Here is a 19,680-nt window from a genome sequence, read left to right on the forward strand (position 1 = left end):
AACGAACCGGTAGCCAGTGAAGCTGTTTCAATACAGGAGTTATATGCTCCCTGTAACTGGCTCCGGTCAGCATTCTGGCCGCAGCATTTTGGACTCACTGAAGTTTCTGAACAGTTTCCAAAGGCAGCCCCACGTAGAGCACGTTACAGTAGTCCAAACGGGATGTAACCAAAGCATGTGTCACTGTAGCCAGATCTGACGTCTCAAGGAACAGGCACAGCTGGCGCACAAGTTTTAATTGTGCAAATGCACTTCTGGCCACTGCTAAGACCTGGGCATCCAGATTCAGACTGGAGTCCAGGAGCACACCCAAGCTGCGAGCCTGAGATTTCAAGGGGAGTGTAACCCCATCCAGCTCAGGCATAGCCCCAATTCCCTGATCTGCATTATGACTGACCAGGAGCGCCTCTGTCTTGTCTGGATTAAACTTCAATTTGTTGTGTCATCTGCATACCGATGACATCGCACCCCAAAACTCCGGATGACCTCTCTCAGCGGTGTTAAACAACATGGGGGACAAAACAGAACCCTGAGGGACTCCACAGGCCAGTGGCCAAGGAATCGAACAGGAGTCCCCCAACACCATCTTCTGGGCCCGCCCCTCCAAGAAAGACCGAAGCCACTGCATAACAGTGCCCCCAAGCCCCATCCCAGAGAGGCGGCTCAGAAGGATACTATGGTCGATGGTATCGAAAGCCGCTGAGAGATCTAACAGGACTAACAGGGACACACTCCCCCTGTCCAGTTCCCTGCGAAAGTCATCCACCAAGGCGACCAGAGCCATCTCTGTGCCATAGCCAGGCCTGAAGCCAGATTGAAATGGATCTAGATAATCCATTTCATCTAGAAATCCCTGGAGCTGGGAGGCCACCACTCGTTCCAGAACCTTGCCCAGGAATGGAATATTAGACACTGGCCGATAGTTGTCAAGAATGGCGAGATCCAGGGAGGTCTTTTTCAGTAATGGCTTCACCACAGCTTCCTTTAGGCAGGATGGAAATTTGCCTTGCTGCAGTGAAGCATTCACCACTTCCTTTACCCACTCGGTCAGTCCCCCTCTAGCTGATTTCAAGAGCCAAGAAGTGCAAGGGTCCAGGGTGGCTCTCACTTCTCCAAGGATCGCATGTTGTCCCTCAGATGCTTCAGCTGTTTCTAACTAGAAAATAAACTATTTTTTTTAAATAAAGTAAAAACAAACTCCTTTGTTTGTTTGTTTTTTAAATAATATTTTTAAGGAATGCAGGTCCTCAAAAATGAATTTGGAGATTGTACTTTCTCCATCCCTGCTGTACAGTAATCTTTTTGGAGAAATGGCACTTAAAATTTTATATCCCATTCCTAGTGTGCTCTTACTGTATTTTTTAAAGGTTATGATACTGGTGACTCTCTAATTTTAGCCCTTTCCTAATGTATCCTAACAGTCTTGTTTGTGTGCTATTCTTTCAAAGTCGCAAGAGTTAAAAATATGCAGTCTCTTTAAAATTAAACATCTGATTCTAGAGATTAAGTTGGTGCTAATACTCTTAATTCTCTTCCCCACCCCCAATATTTGTAGCACTAGATGCTTCTACATCCCACTGTGTTCATCATGGTTGCTAGTGCGCTGATTGAGTTCTTCCTGGTCATTATATATACTTTTCCATCTGTTGACAAAGCAACTGGGGAATTGCTTTCTTAGGCAACTGTGGTGAGAGAGTACAAGGATGAATCTGTAGATGAAGATGGAATAGCTGATACCAACATATGCAACGGAATGAAATGCATAGATATTGGATGGGGGACACTTGGCTTAAGGAGACTGCATGTGAAAGGGATCTAGGAGTCCAAGTAGACCACAAGTTGAACATGAGTCAACAGTGTGATGAGGCAGCTAAAAAGGCCAATGCAATTTTAGGCTGCGTCAATAGAAGTATAGTGTCTAGATCAAGGGAAGTAATAGTACCACTCTGTTCTGCTTTGGTCAGGCCCCACCTGAAATCCTGTGTCCAGTTCTGGGCACCACAATTCAAAAAAAGATGTTGTCAAGCTGGAGTGTGTCCAAAGGAGGGTGATCAAAATGGTGAAGGGCCTGGAAACCATGCCTTATGAGGAAAGACTTAGGGGCTCTGCAGACTGGCTGTTAAGGCCAGCCTGGAGAGGGAGTCGGGGAATGATGTCCATAAGACACATATCCCGATTCCATCCCATGGCAGTGTGATGCCATGTGCCACTCCACAAGGTCACGTTTACATGACGCAGCGCCAAAGGAACACTTTAATGCTGCGGCACCATGGCTATCATGCCCTTTCTAGACTGGAACACAGGTCTACAAGAAAAGAGATTCCATCTTAACATTAGGAGGAACTTCTTGACAGTAAGAGCTGTTCGACAGTGGAACGCACTCCCTCAGAGAATGGTGGAGTCTCCTTCTTTGGAGGTCTTTAAGCAGAGGCTGGATGGAAATGCTTTGATTGGGAGTTCCTGCATGGCAGGGGCGTTGGACTGGATGGCCCTTGTGGTCTCTGTCAACTCTATGATTCTATGAAGCCTTTTCTATCTTTCCAGAACCAGCAGTTGCAATACCTGCAATTGAGCCACCATTTGTTCTCTGTCTGTCCTTTATTATCTTCTCTTGTCTGGTGTGGCTCTTTTGCCATTTTTTCTTATCTGTTCAAGGACCATAGAACATAGGAATCTGCTTTATACAGAATGTCAGCAATGTTTACACCAGGGGTGGACAAGTTGCAGCCCAGAGGCTGCATGCAACCCTAGACCTCATTAATGTGATGCCTGAAGCTTCCTACCAGTTTTCCTAAACTCCCACAGCTCCCTCATGAAAAAGAAAAATATTGGCATGATTTTAATGCACTTTTTGCTCCAAAGCCACTAAGCAGAGGGACTGTTGTTGAGGATGGTGGTATTTATTTGCTATATTTGTGTGAAGTGTGTGCATGAAACTTGCAAGGTGGATGGGGTGCAGGGTGGAATTGGCCTGTAGTCCCAACACAGTTGCCTCTTTCTGTTTGGCTCTGACTGGCAGCCTCTCTCCATAGTTTGAAACAGCCTTTCTCGACCCTGGTTAATATTGCTAGGGTTTGAACCATGAACTTGTTCAACACAAATCATGTGCTTTTCCACTAAGCTGTGCCATGTCCTTCTAGATGTACAGCGATGATCCTGTGTTACTCATCATATATAGAACAGGGTTTTGTAGATTTTTATTACTGCTCTTGACTAGACAGGAGGGTGTGATAGCATGGCTGTCCTTGGTCCAGCTGTGCAACTGGCAAGCTGAATGTCCTTGGTCAAATTCTTCAGGAGGGGCTTGCTGCTTTTCCATTGTGAAATCTTTGGGCTGTTCACAGTCATGAAGCATTATGTTTAACATTGTCCCAAAAATCTATCCTCCTAATAACATTCCAGCAGTCTAAAACTTTATCCTTCCAGCAGTATTCGTGAGCCAGTTTATCCATACAGAGAATGTGGTGATGAAGCTTTTAAAAATAATTTCCATGGAAACTGCTAAGTGATTTCTGGCTGAGTTTGCAGAGGCATTGCAACCCACAAGGGGTGGGAATGGGAATGAGGAAGGCACAGGTGTGAAATTTGGCTGCTGCCACAATTGTCCAACATTATTTGCCATTCTGGTACCCTTTCCCATTTCCCTTACAGCTGCGTTTTTCAAAGGGGGGCGCTCTGTCTCTTCCAGTATTTCCTATATGGGAGCCTTGTTCATGTATTTAGAAACCTCTAACCTTGGGGCCCCCACTGACTCTGATATAGGCACTCCCCAGTTATTTTTCAGCTGTAAAAAGAAAAAACACTGATAGAAAACTCAAAAGTACAGTTTTGCAGATCACATTGAACCGAACCTCCTTGGCCTAACCAGGAACGATGCGGCATTGCTTCAAAAACAATTCACTGAAAATTGGGCAGTACAGCTCTCTAGACTCCAAGCATACCCACTCCTGATTAAAACTAACTGGATCTTCTCAGGTGCCTTGGGATGTCAGGTTTGATGTATAAATGTAGGGTTTTATTGTGGTGTTTCTTTGAGGTCAGTGTCGTTAAAATTTTCTGCTTTGACTTATCTGTGGTGAGCTGCTGTGCATTACAAATAAGATGTTCTTGTGTATCACTGATGCAGAGCTGGAAATATTACTTTTAAGAAGAAAAAATAATAATGACAAGTTGAAGCCATCCATAACTGAGCAGTGGTAGGATGATGCTCTGGGATGCAGAGCATTACTCTACCGCTACTCGGTTACGAATGGCTACAGCATGATTTTATATTCTTTTTATAGCCACCCTTTGTAAACTAACGTTACAAGCTGTGCTGGTTTACAGGCTATTCAAAAGCAATGATCTTTATAGTACACACTTGTATAATTAGTTTTTTGTGGGTTTTTCGGGCTGTGTGGCCATGTTCTAGAAGAGTTTTTTCCTGATGTTTCGCCAGCCTCTGTGGCTGGCATCTTCAGAGAATGCTGGCAAAACATCAGGAAGAAACTTCTAGAACATGGCCACAAAGTCCGAAAAATCCACAAAAAACTATGGATGCTGGGGCCATGAAAGCCTTTGACTTCACTTGTATAATTGTTGTTAGGATTTCTTTCCTACATTTAAGGTATACATAATAAAATGGAAGCCTCAGATTATTGATGCGCATGATGGATCACACTGCCTGTTACTATAGCTTTCAATGGCCCACATTTGTTGTAGACTTTCAGAAGGCTTCCAAGAAGCAGAAAGCCATTTCTTTTCAGAGGGGTGCCCCTTCTTCTCAGCAGATGCAATGGACTTGATCTTTCTGAATGCTGGACAAGTACTTCATAGTTTCTTCTAAACCCTCTGTTTTTTGTCTCTTGTGAGAAAGGCCTGCAGTTACAACATGTCAATGAGAAAAACCAGGCCAATTGACTTATCTTGGTGGGAAAAGACAAAACAAGTTATTTAGTGATAGTTGGACCACCGAGAGTGCGTGCCTCAAAATATGGGATGTGTGCACATAAGAGACCCTGAATTCTGGGGATCAAGAATCCTATGAATGCCATTGGACCTGATTTGTACATCATTTTAGGGTCAAGCATTTTGTGTCTAATGTTGTGTCAACAAAAAAAAAAATTAAACTGGATAATGGAATGAAATAGATGGGTATTAAATGTCCTACCTGGCACTGAGCTAGAAAATGTGTCTTGTTTTCAAGAGGCAGTAGCTAACAAACAGCTGGTAGTTCCTTCTGCTATTGCAAGTTGTGCTGAACTTTCAAAGGAGCCGTTTGCCCATCTGTGAACTCTTCCTGCTAATTATTCATTTTGAAAACTGCCTCCTTTAATGCATAACAGTAATTGTAGGTCTGGCCCTGCCAGGATTTATGAGTTGCTTGTATTGGGTAATTGTACTGCATCAGAAGCCTCCATGTTTGAAACATCCATTCCATAGCCTCCTTACCACCAAATTAATAGGAGCAAACCAGATGAACCTATGTTGAACTTGAAAGTCCAAAGAATATTCCAGTTCTTCTATGCCTCCTCAATAAAACGTTAATTTTCCTTGATACTATGCCAAACTAATCCAGCCTGTTTCTTAAAAATTCAGACACATTTCCTGAAATGTATGGATGCATCCAATATGGTTTGTTTTAGACATGTCAAGTATCCTTTAATTATATATTTCAGATGTTGCAACCACTTTACTGCTATTCAGATCTATATATCTTCCATGTATTGCTCTCAAAGTTGGAGAATGGCTTTAGGATTACTCTTTTTAATTAACATATTTGTTAACTGGATTATAATACGCCATTATAATTTCATTGTCATTATTTGTTAGATGCCTGGCAGTTTCTATTCTATTTTCACAAGCTTCTAATGATGTTTAATTGTTTCTCATCGTATTGGCTTTCCCCTTGAAGTAGAATTGATTGGCTGCATTTATTCTTCTTTTGTTCCATTCAGTTTTGCGTCTTGATTGTTAAATATCGGAGTGCAGTGGAGTCTCCTTCCTTGGAAGTCTTTAAACGGATGGGCATCTGTCAGGGATGCTTTGATTGAGAGTTCCTGCATGGCAAATGGGGATGGACAGGATGGCCCTTGTGGTCTTTTCCAATTCTATGTGTCTTAAACATAGCATTTCAACTAAGCTAATAGCACCTTTTGAGATATGGTTGAGGTATTGAAGGGAAAAGACTAATCTTTCCCTGCCCTTTCCATTACTTCCCAATTCTTTTACATAGAAGTAGAAGATTGTGGTGGCTTCTGGTGGCTAGTGTGACCCTAAAGCTGCAAGACTATGCAGACCTATTCCAAGTAAGTTCCACTCAACAAAATAAACAAAATAAATGTTGTTCTAATTATGGCTTCCTGGCCTATGCCTATACAATATCCGAGTATGGGAGCAGAAAGAAGGAGTTTGCCATTTCTTGTCTCTCTCAAAGAGAGATGTGCTGGGGAAGTATGTAAATAAACAAGAAAGAAATGTAAATCTTTTCTTCCGGCTTCAAAATTTGAACTGGTTCTGATCGCCCTGTTGAAGTTACTCTGCTTGGAGAGCATGGCCTTTTTATAAGAACAAGCTATTATACCTGGCATGGCAAATGGATACACTGGAGTTTGCTTTACTTAAACCACAAGCCAACCTGGATCCTGTATAAGGAGAAAGGTGGGATAGATATTAAAAATAAGTAAGTGTAACGAGGAAAGCTGGTGCTCTGAACCATGTACATCAGAATACGAAAGCCACTTGCATTTCCTGTGTAAGCAGACTGAGATGTGATAACTTGTTTAATGCTTACTGACTTTCTTAAAGCATTACTGTTTAGCCGAGATCCAAAACACACTGCAGAAATCATCCAGCTTTAGACCGCTTTTACTGCCCTGTCCCAATGCTAGAGAATTCTTGGAACTGTAGTTCTGTGAGACATTTAGCCTTCTGTCAGAGAGCTCTGGTGCCACAATAAACTACAATTCCCAGGTTTCCTTAGCACTGAGCCAGGACAGTTAAAGCGGTCTCAAACTGGATTATTTCTGCAGTGTGTTTTGGACCTGAATCTACTAACAAGCATGACTAAAAGACATGACCATGTGAGACTTGATCAGTATGCAGAGGCATCTTGTAGCACCTTTGAGACTAACTGGGAAAAACTTGGTATAAGCTTTCATAGACTTAATCTACTTTATCAGATGCAGTAATGTAATGAAGTGTATAGTGGTCATATGCATTTGTTGCTTTTCTCAAATACAAAAATGCCCTGCTAATGTTTACTGTCTTTTCCTCAGCCCAGCCTAATGCTACTATTTGGCTCATCTGCCTAATCTATGTGATCAGTACACATGTGTTAAGCATTTCATCCTCCCATGCATCCTGGCTCCCTTATTGTCACTATAGAAGCCATTTGTCTGCTTAAGACTTGGGATCACTGTAAGTTGGAAATAACTTGAAGGCACACAACAACAACAACAACAACAATTTTCTCTTTCAGAAGATTTTGCCAGGATTGCTTTCCATTACCATGCTGTAACCTCTTCACAATCTTGCAGCTGCTTGAGCAAGAACATTTTCCAGGAAGTCCTGAAATTACTGGGACTTAGTCTCTGGACTCTAACAAAATTGTCTCCCTTGAAAAACTTTTTTAAAAAAAAGCCACACACATGTTGTTCTGCAAAACATAATGTTCTTCTTTGGTTAGGGCAGGATACTGAAAATAAGTGTAAATGTAGTACCAGCTAATCAGCGTTCTACTCCTGCATGAGTTATTTTGTGTGTTGGATTATGTGGAGCAGCAGTTTCATTTTCTTAGCGGTCTATATCACATCCTGTGTTCTGACGGATGAGAAAGAAATGTTTGTTTGAGGAATCAGGAAATGACTTTTTTTCCCAGCAGAGCTGTGTAACTCTGCACTACAGCATGTTATACAGGCTGCATCTTGAGGATTGCCACATCTTGCTATTGGGGCATGCTTTGTCTATATTTTGCTCTGTTCTTACACTCTTGGCATCTCAGGTTACTGTTGTTCTCCAAAACCTGATGGTGATCTTCCCCAGATCAAGGAAGACGTGAACCTTCCCCTTTTTTCTTCACACTTCCTCTACCACACAAACATCCAGTTCACCATATATGAGGAATGGAGAGGAGTGTTGATTTTGTCTCAGGTATCTCCAGTTAAAAAGCTGAGTGACAGGTGATAGGAAAAAACCTTATTGCTGCCCGAAACTCCAAAAAGCAGCTGCTTGTCAGTGCCAACAGAACAGGACTGGGTACAAGAAGAACCAGATCTAATATGCAACAGAAACCGAATTTCAGGTATACAAAGAGAGAGAGAGAGAGAAGATTACTCTAATGGAGCAGTCCTTTGCCAGCTGAGATACACAGAAGACCAGATCTGTAGGAGTACATCAACCTTTTTTTTTGGAAAATCACTGTACTTTCAGGATGATCAATGAAAATGTTCATAACATTCCTCTGATGTTTGTCTGAGTTTCCTCTTCCACCCCTTTTTCTAGTAACAAGAGTCTCTTATATTTTATTCATTACAAAGTTGAGGTTTGTGTACTATTTCCAAGTGAAATAAATGGACCTTCCTTCCCTGTTTACCACAAAGTTTATCCTTTCTATTTTCAGCTTTTATTATTTTTTCTTCCTTTTTTCCTAGCTGCTAAAAAAGCCATGTAAGTATATAGTTTTTTAAAAAAAAAACATAAAACTTAATGAAGACTTTGTTTTAGATTTTAGATTAGGGTTTTTTAAACATGATAAAGCTGAATCAGGGGTCTGCTTTGTGGGGTGGTGTTGACGTGTTCAAATGCTAATTATATGAAACTTAGGATCCCCCTCCTTTCTTCTAAGGTATTCTTATGCTTCTGTGATGGACTTAGATTTTCCTGGGTTGGAACATTTCCTTCTTGAGAGGAATCAACCAAATTTATTTTACTCATTGGTGGTCCCTGAGGATGGAAGAGTACCCTTTTCCAGATCTGCACCAAGGCATGCCATTAGCAAAAGTTTGGTATTACATTTACAGCCATAGGAATTTGTTCTGTCCTCTGTCTTCCACATGTAGCTCCCTGTTTGTTCATTTTTTTAAAAACTGTTTTTTATTGTTGCTGCTGAGGTTGTACTTCCTAGGATTGAAAGTATGAGTTCTTGGGGCTACATACAATGCCCCCTGAATTCTCCTCCACCTCTTTCAGTACACTACCACTGTCTTGCTTTGCTAGCTGCCAGAATGCTTTAATTTGTTTTTAAAAAGAATGCCAGCATGATCACTGTACCATTTTGGTCTCATAGATGTGTACCATAGCAATAAGTAAAGTAGGCCTCTATTAAAAAAGGAAATGATTTAGTGCATATCTATCTTACGGTGCAACCAACTAGAAGAGAAATGGGAGAGAAGTCTGTGAGTTATGGGTGTGCTGAGAAATTACTATCATCGGGGTTCTTTCTCTCTAAGCAAGACATACACAGTCTGCTGTCCATATCCATAGATTTGGCATCCACTGATTCAATCATCCACTGCTTGAAAATATTTTAAAAAAACAAAAAGAAACCTTGATTTTGCCATTTTACTACGGCATTGCATATAATGGGACTTGCATATACATGGATTTCGGTATCTATGGGGGATCCTTGAACAAAACCCCACCAAGAGCCCACTGTATGCCCTAAGAATTCACAAGATAATTCTCCATAACTTATTGGATCCTGACAGCTTGGGTTAATAACCTGTAAACTTGCAGAAGAGAAGTAGGCCAGAAGGCATCTACTTTCATGAGTATCCTTTTATTCCTTGCAAAATGCTTAACTGGCAGGGACTTGAAAGGACCCTTAAACTTTTAGCCAAAGCAAGTGTGGGGTGCATCAGCCCCACACTGAACTCTAGGGGGGCATTCCACCATTTTCAGCATACATCCCAAAATAGCACCAATTTCTCTCCCAGTAGCACTCCCAAAGCTTTGGGAAGGGTAGCATGTTTGGCCATTCCTCTCTGTTTGAGTTCATTTTTTACCTCTATTTCTTTCCAAAAAGGAAGTGACAAGGTAGTTAAAAAGTAAAACCCCCATTTGGCCAAATGAACCACCAGAAAGCAAAAATGTATTCAGCCATCCATGAAGAAATTTTTGGTTTTTGGAAGGTTTTGTATTTCTGAATTCCAGATATGCAAGTCTCAACTAAAATAGTTTCATAGTACAGTATGCAAGCTTGGCAGTGTTGTGTGAATGGCTGCTAGTCTCTACTCTGTCTGCTACCTGTTATCCCTTGTGGTCTGCGTACTTTATTTCTTGTATTTTCTGACACATTTTCCATTGCTAAGACACATGTTATGGTTAAAACATTACTCTGATACAAGAGTGTTCCAGTCAGAAACTGTATGTGTTTTTGCTGCAACTTCCTCTTTTCAGTCATATGATATTTGGGCAAGCTGTTACATAGGGACAGGGATAGTAATGGAGGAACTGAAGCAACATTCTCTGTTTGCGAAATGGATATGAATCAATTTGTAAAACCAGTATTGTATCACTCTTTTGCCTGACCTTTTCCATACTTTGTCTTGCGTGGCAAATTTCCACAGTGGCACCATATAAAACAAGATCCTAAAAGTCCTCTGCATTTAAACAGTTTTGACTGTTGCACTGCCTTTTTATCTTCCTGGGCATGTTGGACATGTCCACAGTGATCCATGTTGTAATCATCTATGTTTAGTTTACTATCATATGGCCAATATAGGGTTGCATTTGAAAACTTATTAAGAAAACTATAGTTAGTGCAAAATTCAGCAGCCACATTTTTGTCTGTCCAGTGTTTTATAGGCGCGGGACAGACGGGTGCGATAGGGCACCCTTGTCACATGCAAGGGGAGACGCTTCTAGACTCAATGTAGATCCTTCTAGCATATTGGTATCCAGTTGTGGAAATTTACTTAGCAGGTTAAGAGGGTTGCTCTTTTTTATTGGCAGACAGCTATTGAAAACAATACAGTTGCACTGATTTTTGTTTTGTTTTTGTTTATTTAAAAAACACTAAATGCTGCTTGTTGATTTTAGAAGCTTCCATGTTTTGCATTTCATCAGTGTTTTCATTTCCAATTGTTGGATTTTACTGTTTTTTCCCCTGTTTTATTTTAAATTTGCACAGGGACAGTTAAAAAATCCATTAAGGAAACATACACAAACCCTGGGGTTGGGGCTGGAACAGAGGGTAATTATCGTATAAACATTTCATCATCATACATTTAAACTGAATAAGGCCTTTCATGAGAAGGGGGGGCCCTAACACCTTCAGTTTTTACCTGAAGACAGTAAAAAGGGAATGATAAGAGTTTCCTAAGAATGGAATTCCAAAACGGTGGCACCACTATCACAAATCCTATTCTGGCTATTCACCAATCCTAGTGCAAGCTGGAGAGCATCACATTGCAGGCATCCATGGGATAAATGAACATTCTTGGTATGCTTACCACATTAGAATGGATGAGGTGGAAAATTTTCAGCCGTTTAAATGAGGAACTCTTCATCTAGTCCATTACAGAGCTGTGAAAGAAGAGCCAAGGGTTTTAATTAGTCATTGTACTAATTAGCTCTTGCTCTATCCTGGTAGCCACAGGGTTTCAGTGTTCTCTACCTACATAGGAGCCGGTGGCTTCACAAAGGAAAGAGACATGCTGTATTCCAAAGAAACATCATCTTTGAATTGCGAATGGACATTACATTTCCTTGACTTTGAAAATCTACCAGTGACCGCATGGCCAAAAAAGGGGGAGGTACCAGCCTGCAGATAGCCCTCCCTACCATCTGAACTAAGACCAGAAACAGAAAATACAGGCCTATGACTCCTGTTTGTCTGATGAAGCAACCAGTGTGACTTTGAAAGCTTGTGCATTTTGGTTGGTTTAATAAAGGTATCATTGTTTGGGTGTTATTGGATTTGCCATATAGCCAAAACAGCTACCCCTAGATGGTTTTTTTGGGAGGGGGTATCAAAATTTACTTAAATGGGAAAACATCATTGTATTTTAGCAATACATGTTGTCATCTCCAATTAAAGTTCCTGATTAAGTGTTATTATAGAGATGCTTATGAATCCCTTTGAACTATGTGTACATAGATAGGGTGTGCTGTCTCAGTGTTGACTTATGCTTGAAATCCTAAACCCTTTATCTGTTAGTTATAGTTGAAAGCAAATGCACAGTGATGGTTCTGCTTGTTAACATGTGTTAAATTGATTTGTTGTTGTAGCTCAGCTACATTGAAAGATGCATTAAGACATGAAAGGCAGAGTATGACTTTTTTAAAGATAAATCATTCCCACTATAGTGTGTATACACTTAGCTGTTGTCATCTTTTCCCATTCCTTCTGCAAAATGTCACATTCTTCCTGTCATAAATCTAGCATTCTGAGAGAGAGGGCATGTGTGATAGAAGGGGAATTTCCTATGTGACTTGTTCATAGCTCATCACACTGTGGAGAGGATTTCTTGGAAAGTTTTCCTTGCATTCATGGGCATGGGCTTATTTAAGTCAAAGTGGTGGTGGGAGACGATGGCAGAGAACTAACTAGCTTATGTTGCATTTGTGCTTCATTAACTAGATTTTCTATCAAAAGTCAGCAAGTTTCCCTTCCTCTTTTGAAATCAATTCTTCCATTTCATTGCTCACACTGACTCTCTAGGGATGGAAGCAAGCTTCCTTGTGGCAAGTATTACCCAAGTCTTATTGATGTTCTACAAGGTTGTATACCTTCCCTCCACAGAATGTGCTGACAGGGCATTACTTTCAAGCTGTGCTTCAGGGCTTTTTAGATATAGCAGGTTGGCCATCACAGAGAAGCACAGTTATGAACCAGATGGACCTTGTTGTTTGCTTGTTTGTATCCTGCTTTCCCTCCCAATATTGGTATTCAAAGCAGCTCACAATTTAAAAGAACAATACAATTAAAGACATACAAAAAGTGAACATCACAATAGATTTAAACTATTTACAGCATTAAAACAATTCACTCAAGTTAAAAAGAATAAAATGCAATTAAAAAGATGAAAAGCTCTTAAAAGCAATTCATTTAAAACAATGCAGCACATCCTACCTTTCTGTTTTAAAAGCCTGTCTGAGTAAAAAGGTTTTAAGCTGCCAATGGAAGGACAGGAAGAAGAGGAGCATTCTGGCCTCTCTGAATATGGATTTACAGGGTTTGGGGCAGCTACTGATAATGCCCTCTCTCATGTCCCCATCAGTTGTGCTTAGGATGGTGGTGGGACCAAGAAAAGGACCTCTCCTGATAAACTCTTAGCCCAAACTGGCTCTTACAGGGCTATATGGTTTGCCAGAAAGCCTGGACCTGAGGTATATGGGGCTTTATAGGTCATACCCAGCACTACCAGTACTTTGAATGGTGCCCAGAAAGAAACTGGCAATGAGTGAAGATGTTTCAGCAGGGTATAGTATGGTCTCTGTAACCTGTCCCAGTTAACAGTCTAGCTGCGACTCTTTGGATCAGTTGAAGTTTCCAAACTTCCTTCAAAAGAAGCCCCAAGTAGAGCACATTACAGTAGTCCAAATGGGATGTAACTATAGACATCTACCACTGTGGTCAGATCTGGCCTCTCAAGGAACAGGTGCAGTTGCTGCACAAACTTTAAATGTGCAAAGGCACTCCCAGCCACCACAATAACCTTGGCCTCCAGGTTCAAAGCTGAGTCCAAGAATATCCCTGAACTGCAAACCTATGTCTTCAGGGGGAGTCTAACCCCATTGAACACAGGCTAAATCCCTATTCCCAGTTCTGCTGAGAGCACTCCTATCTGGAAATATGTGCTAGTCTTTCTCCAACATGAGCATTATCTGTTGTCTTAGGTCCTTAAGATTTCACTTAAGGTTTCACTTGAGGGCCATGGAACAGGATGCATGTTTGCCTGAGAGAAAGCCTGAAGCACTGAAAAGAACGAGAAGCTGTGCATGGTAATAAACAGGCCTTTGTGGCGCCCCCGTCACATGCTGGGGTTGGCCGAGGACCTAGCATCCATACCGGCCTCACCCCTAGCCCGTGATGGGGGCGTAATAATGGCGGTGCCCTATACACACGGGTGCTGCCATTTTGACGTATCGGACGCATAGCGTCCGTACGTTGCACCCCGGCTGTGACGCCGCGAGTGCGCGAGTAGCACCTCGCGGCGTCCCATCCGGGGCGCAAGATGAAGCGCCATTTTGGTGCTTCTTCTTCGCTGCGTCCGGGAACCATGCGGTTTGGCTGCTGCGGTTCCCAGATGCAGCAACTGGCGGCGGCAGAGCGCCGCTTTTCGGCGGTCTGTAACCCACCATAGTTTATTTAAAAGAAAGAATTTTCTGCAAAGATGTGACATTGCAGTAACTGGGAAATAGCATCATGTGGAGCAGGGAACCTTTTTTTAATTAGCTGGAGTTTGACAACCCCAGTAAGCATACATAGTCAAGGCACCAGGGCACAGTTGGTATGCAGAACTTTAAACAGTGACTGATCATTATTTCCCTCCCTACTTCCCAATTTTTTGCTAAAGGAATGAGTAATAAGCCAATCCTGTGCTCCTAAAGCATTTCCATCTGTTTCTTCTCTTCAAAGGGTATCTTTTCACCTCTTGGGTGGCACATCCTTTTGTGTGCTGACAGCCCTGTCCCTGTCCAGACAATCTTGGTGCTTACGTTAATTGAACCCCTTGGTGTGCCCAGCACTTCCTGCTGCTGGTTAGTCAGCATCCTCTTTCTTGGGCTATGAGGGGCTTTGGGCTTTTGTGGCTCAGGAATAAATAAATGTTGCACTCAGAGTTTTTTTCTGATGCCTGGGGATGAATGCGGCAGCTGACAGACTGCCTTAGCATTACTGATTATCACTTTGATATTCTATGACACTCTTTTCGGGAGGAGGAAATCTGTGAACCGTACTTGTTATTTGTTTAATATTTGTATCTCTCCATGAGATATCAGGCTAAGCTGTTGTGATAAAAAAATCCCATGAGTTTCCACAGGAGTAAGTTGTATGCATTTGCAAATAGCTTGTGTCTAATATAAAACAGATGTTGGGTTGTGTATCTTATTTGAGATCTTGCTGTTTTGAGAAGTGTTGTCAGATTGTTGAATGTCTTGGTACTTGCAGGACGTTGAGGAAGACTGACTGGGCACAAGTGGAACAATGTGTGCGGCAACTTGTGGGAAGGTCCAGGCATTTAATGAACATGGCCACTACCAGACCATAGCTTGAAAAGTATTGTGGTTGGTCCCAGTGTGCTTATATTGTATGTGTTTGCTTGTGTAGATACATAGGAGAGGAGAAAGAGTCCAATTATTCTGCTAACCCTTTATCCTATAATATCACAACACCCAGATTTTTTGTTGTTGTATGTATTCAAGTCATTCCTGACTTATTTTGCTGACACTAAGAAGAACTTATCACAACACTTTCCAGCAAGATTTTTTTTTCCAAAGGGGGTTTGCCTTTGCCTTCATCTGAGGCTGAGGGAGTGTGACTTGCCAAAGGCTATTCAGTGGGTTTCCATGGCTGAGTGAGATACGAATCCTGGCCTCTATAGAGTCGTAGTGCAGTGCTCAAACCACTATACCACATTGGCTCTGTCAGTACCCAGATTATGTAACTTCAAAATTGTCATCTCCCTTCTTCCCTACTGCCCTTCTTTTTGCTTTTTAAAAATATTCCTGTGTCTCTTTGATCGGCCTGATAAAGGAATTACTTATTGTATAGTTTTCGGAAGTTGCCTTACCTCATTATGGCTGCCTCTGTGTTTTGTATGAATTGAAGAATGCCTAATGTAGCTATTCATTAGTATGACACCAGAGAAAGAGTTTATACCCCTTAGAAAATAGACTTATTTTCTCAGGGGATCATTCCCTGCAGTCAAATGAAAAACTATCCAGTTTTGCTGCTATTGACTAATTTCGGTTGGTTGGAAACCTAAATTTATTTCTAGGGCCATTGTAAAGAGCAGGAGTGGGCGACTGTGGGACTAGGAGGCCACATTCGTCCTTCAGGAGAACTTAGTGGGCTGCACACACACTCCCATTTCACCTGCCCCTGTACATAAAATTAAAAACGCAAAATCAGATATCAAACATTTCTGCCCAAATGCTCCCAGACAACTTCTAAAGGACACAAAGGCATGTGGGAACTTTGGGACATCTCACCATGGTGTACTGGTTTGAATGTTGGACTACAACTCTGAAGATGAGGATTCAATTCCCAGCTTGGCCATTGGAACCTACTGGGTGAATGTAAGTAAGTGGCATGCTCTCAACCCCAGGGGAGGGCAGCAGCAAACTTCCTCTGAATGAATCTTGCCAAGAAAGCCCCATGATAGGTTCCCCTTAGGGTTGACATAAGTTAAAAAGGACTTGAAGACACACAACACAGAAATTTTAGTTTGGTGTCCAGGGAGGTCCACAGGGCTCAAAATATGGTGGAAACTGTCTCCACACCCCCAGAGATCATTTTTGAGCCCTGAGGGGCCCTGGGGCATTTGCATGTGGCCTGCAAGCTGCACATTTGCCACCCAATATAAACTGCCTAAGGAACTCTCCACAAAGATGCCTGTGATCTTATCACTAGGTAGAGACAATTTTCAAGGGGAAGAAAACAGATCTTCAAAGGGAAGAAACAAATTGCACTGCATTTTATTGCCTTTCCTGTTCCAAATGAACCTAGGGACTATTAGGGTGTAACCTGATAAACTTAATTTGATAGTTTGCTCACACATCTTTCTACAACAACTCAGTACAGCATGCAGACTGTGTGACTTTAATCATCATCCTCCCTTTCTCTGCCTATGTTCTTTGGGGGAAAAAATCTTACAAAAAAGGCATATGGCCCTGAAAGTGTGCACAGAGATTTTGTGCCTTTTTGGTTTGTCTACTAAAAGTATCACCACACTATAGAGTTGAGAATGGTTGAGTATTGCCCCCTTTTCTAAAGATCAAGAAGAAAGTAGAAAAGTAGGAGACAGGAGGGAGAGGAGCGTTCAGAGATTTTAGCCTGGGTCTTCCTTAGACTAGACTTCTCTGCCTTCTGCAGTCTTATTATACAAGAATAGAACAAGGATTGGATACAGACCTTTGTGCCTTGAGAATCATTAAACTTTATTGTATACTGTTATAACCCTTCTGGGTGTAAAGCGGCACTTGAAGACACATGGGCCATACTTGATGAAATTCTAGATATTTTCTGAAGTATGATTTACAATAGCTGTCAGGCATGTTTTTTCCCTAACCAATAGAAGAAGAATCCACAATGTAGAGCAATTATATGCTGATACTCCTAAGTGCAGAAGTGAACTGCTCTTGATGGAGTGTTTGTTTATATTGAGAAACATGCCCTATACCTAAGCCATGACCACTCCATCTGTAGCTCACCAGACAATAATAATCTTTGGTCATCCATACTTTTCTTGCACTTCAGTTATGCATACCTGCCTTTGTACAATAGTGCTTTATAGATTGGTGGTAGTAACAATGGGAGATAGTCCAGCATATTGTCCCATTTCTTGAACTCATACTGCATATATCACATTCAGGATAATGTGCTTGATTGCATTTGTTTGACTTGCCAATTAGAACTGATTTTAAATGAAATACACAGTATATACTTTGAAAGTACTGTTGTGTATCTTCAAGTTGTTTCTGATCTATGGCAATCCTAAAGTGAACCTATAATGGGATTTTCTTGGCAAGGTTTTTTCAAAAAGGGGTTGCTTTTTCCTTCCTCTGAGGCTAAGAAAGTATGACTTGCCTAAAGTCACTGAGGGGGATTTCCATGGCTGAGTGAAGATTTGAAACCTGGTCTGTTGGAGTCTTTGTCCAGCAGCCAAACCATTGCATGACTCTAGCTCAGTTTATTCTGTGTAAAATTGGGATGTAGTTGTATGGTGTATCGAGTTCCTGATCACAACTGCATGGTGACATTTGTCAACTCTTTGCAACTGCATTTATCTTAGCTACTGGCAAAACCAGCTCTGAGTATTCCTTGCCTAAGAAAACCCTATGAAATTTCTCACGTTGCCATAAGTTGACAGGCGACTTGAAAGCATATATATGTCTTCACTGCTTGCTTTGTTAATTAGATGTGGCACCTGGCAAATGGCCAGTTTGACTCTTAGGTTCTTGTAGGGTTTTCCCCAAGAGATCCTCTTTGCTTTCCCACCTCCCACAAAAAATAATAATAATTTGCACCCCGAAATTAAACATTGTAGGAGAGCTTTATAGTAGGTCTGTGCTTTGTTCTTCCTGGTAGGACAGATCAGTAGGTATTTACAGTATTTTTAAGAAACCAACTGTTCAAAGTGGAATGCCTTACAGCAAAACGGATGCTGAATTCCTAGTGATTAAATATTTAAAGTACAAATGACATGAGCTAAGCTTTTCTGAGGAAACCGAGAATAATTTCACGTTCCTGGCTCCCGAGGTAACTGGAGCTGAGATGAAAATGGCATGACAGAGAAGGAATGTAAAGACGACTTTTGAGGCTGGCTTGGGGAGGAAAGACCTGTACTATAGCTGCTCTGGCAGGCACCACGACCAGTTCTGCTTACTTCTTAGTGTCAGAAAAATCAAGGCAGTAATAACTGCAAAGGTATTATGAAAGTGGCTTTCATTCAGTCTCCATACAAGTTTGTTGCATTCACCCCTTTTGAGGGGGAACTTGTCTGGTCATCTGCCTCCCCTCCCAGGGTTTCATGTGATGGTTGATTAACAGAACGAACTGAAAAACAGATGAAGTTCAGGCTAACCAGTTTGGAGAGAGAAGATCCATTCACCTAAGCTTTCATCATTTGACCACACAAGCTTCTATTTAGTGCGCTTTATATCTTACCTCTGACATCCATTCATGTTCTGAGAGTCTCCGGAATAGTCAGGCAAGGGGAGAGCCAAAACCTAAACAAGGAGTTCACTAGGAGCACAAGCTTCATTTTAATTTTCTTCACCAAAACTCAATGGAAAGCAAAGATGAATAAACAGGCAGTAAGTATAATTGGGTGTGGCTGCTTAGCAGATCTATATTTTTATATCAGCTTTAACTATAAGGATAGCTGAACAATTCTTTGGTTTGTCTTGGTGTATTTCTTATGAACAACATTATATAGTAATATAATGTTTTTGGGCAGTCTTGCAACTTTCAAACATCAACCAACGAGCAGCAGGCTTACACTTAGACAAACTGAACAAAAAGGGAACAACAAGAGATATGTATAATTACTAGACTATGTCTATTCACAAGATATATATATCAAGATACAGCATCCTTTTTATCAGTCAAGCCAAGCTGTTTAATATTGTGGAAGTATGGAACACACAATGTACTATATTATTCCGGTTATGAAATTAATATGCTGATGAAGACCTTGGTGAGTCGAAACGGCCACACAGGACTCCGGAGGTAGCCGTCCCATCTGAATTCTACTTATAAGGACCCTGCTACCAGCCAATATTATTAGTTCCAACTTCATGTTGATTTGTTCCAAGCATCATCCATCATCATTGCTTTTCAGATTTTGGACTCTAATATTATGTTACAGCAGTAGAACCTCTTTCACTGCTAAAATCAGCAACATTGTGTACTTGGACTGTTACCACTTCACTCTTCAGATATATATTGGCTATTATTGATGTTTCTTGTAATTTGTATCTTGATATATATATCTTGTGAATAGACATAGTCTAGTAATTATACATATCTCT

The 19,680-nt window shown here is 41.3% G+C and overlaps 1 protein-coding gene across 4 annotated transcripts in view; it reads left to right on the forward strand.

The window, feature by feature from the left end:
* The window catches only part of LOC149313257 (receptor-type tyrosine-protein phosphatase alpha-like), a 163,151-nt gene that overhangs the window by 24,399 nt on the left and 119,072 nt on the right, over positions 1-19,680 (forward strand). The window contains exon 1 of one of the 4 annotated variants that reach the window (XM_089526369.1): positions 6,270-6,287. The exons of the other annotated variants lie outside the window; for them this stretch is intronic. The gene's annotated coding sequence lies outside the window, so the exon portion shown is untranslated. Of the gene's footprint in view, positions 1-6,269; positions 6,288-19,680 lie in introns of those variants that run through there. 4 annotated transcript variants of the gene reach the window in all.

Source organism: Sceloporus occidentalis, unplaced genomic scaffold (assembly GCF_023333645.1).
Source record: "Sceloporus occidentalis isolate IW3139 unplaced genomic scaffold, rSceOcc1.0.p SCAF_5, whole genome shotgun sequence".
NCBI lineage: Eukaryota > Metazoa > Chordata > Lepidosauria > Squamata > Phrynosomatidae > Sceloporus > Sceloporus occidentalis.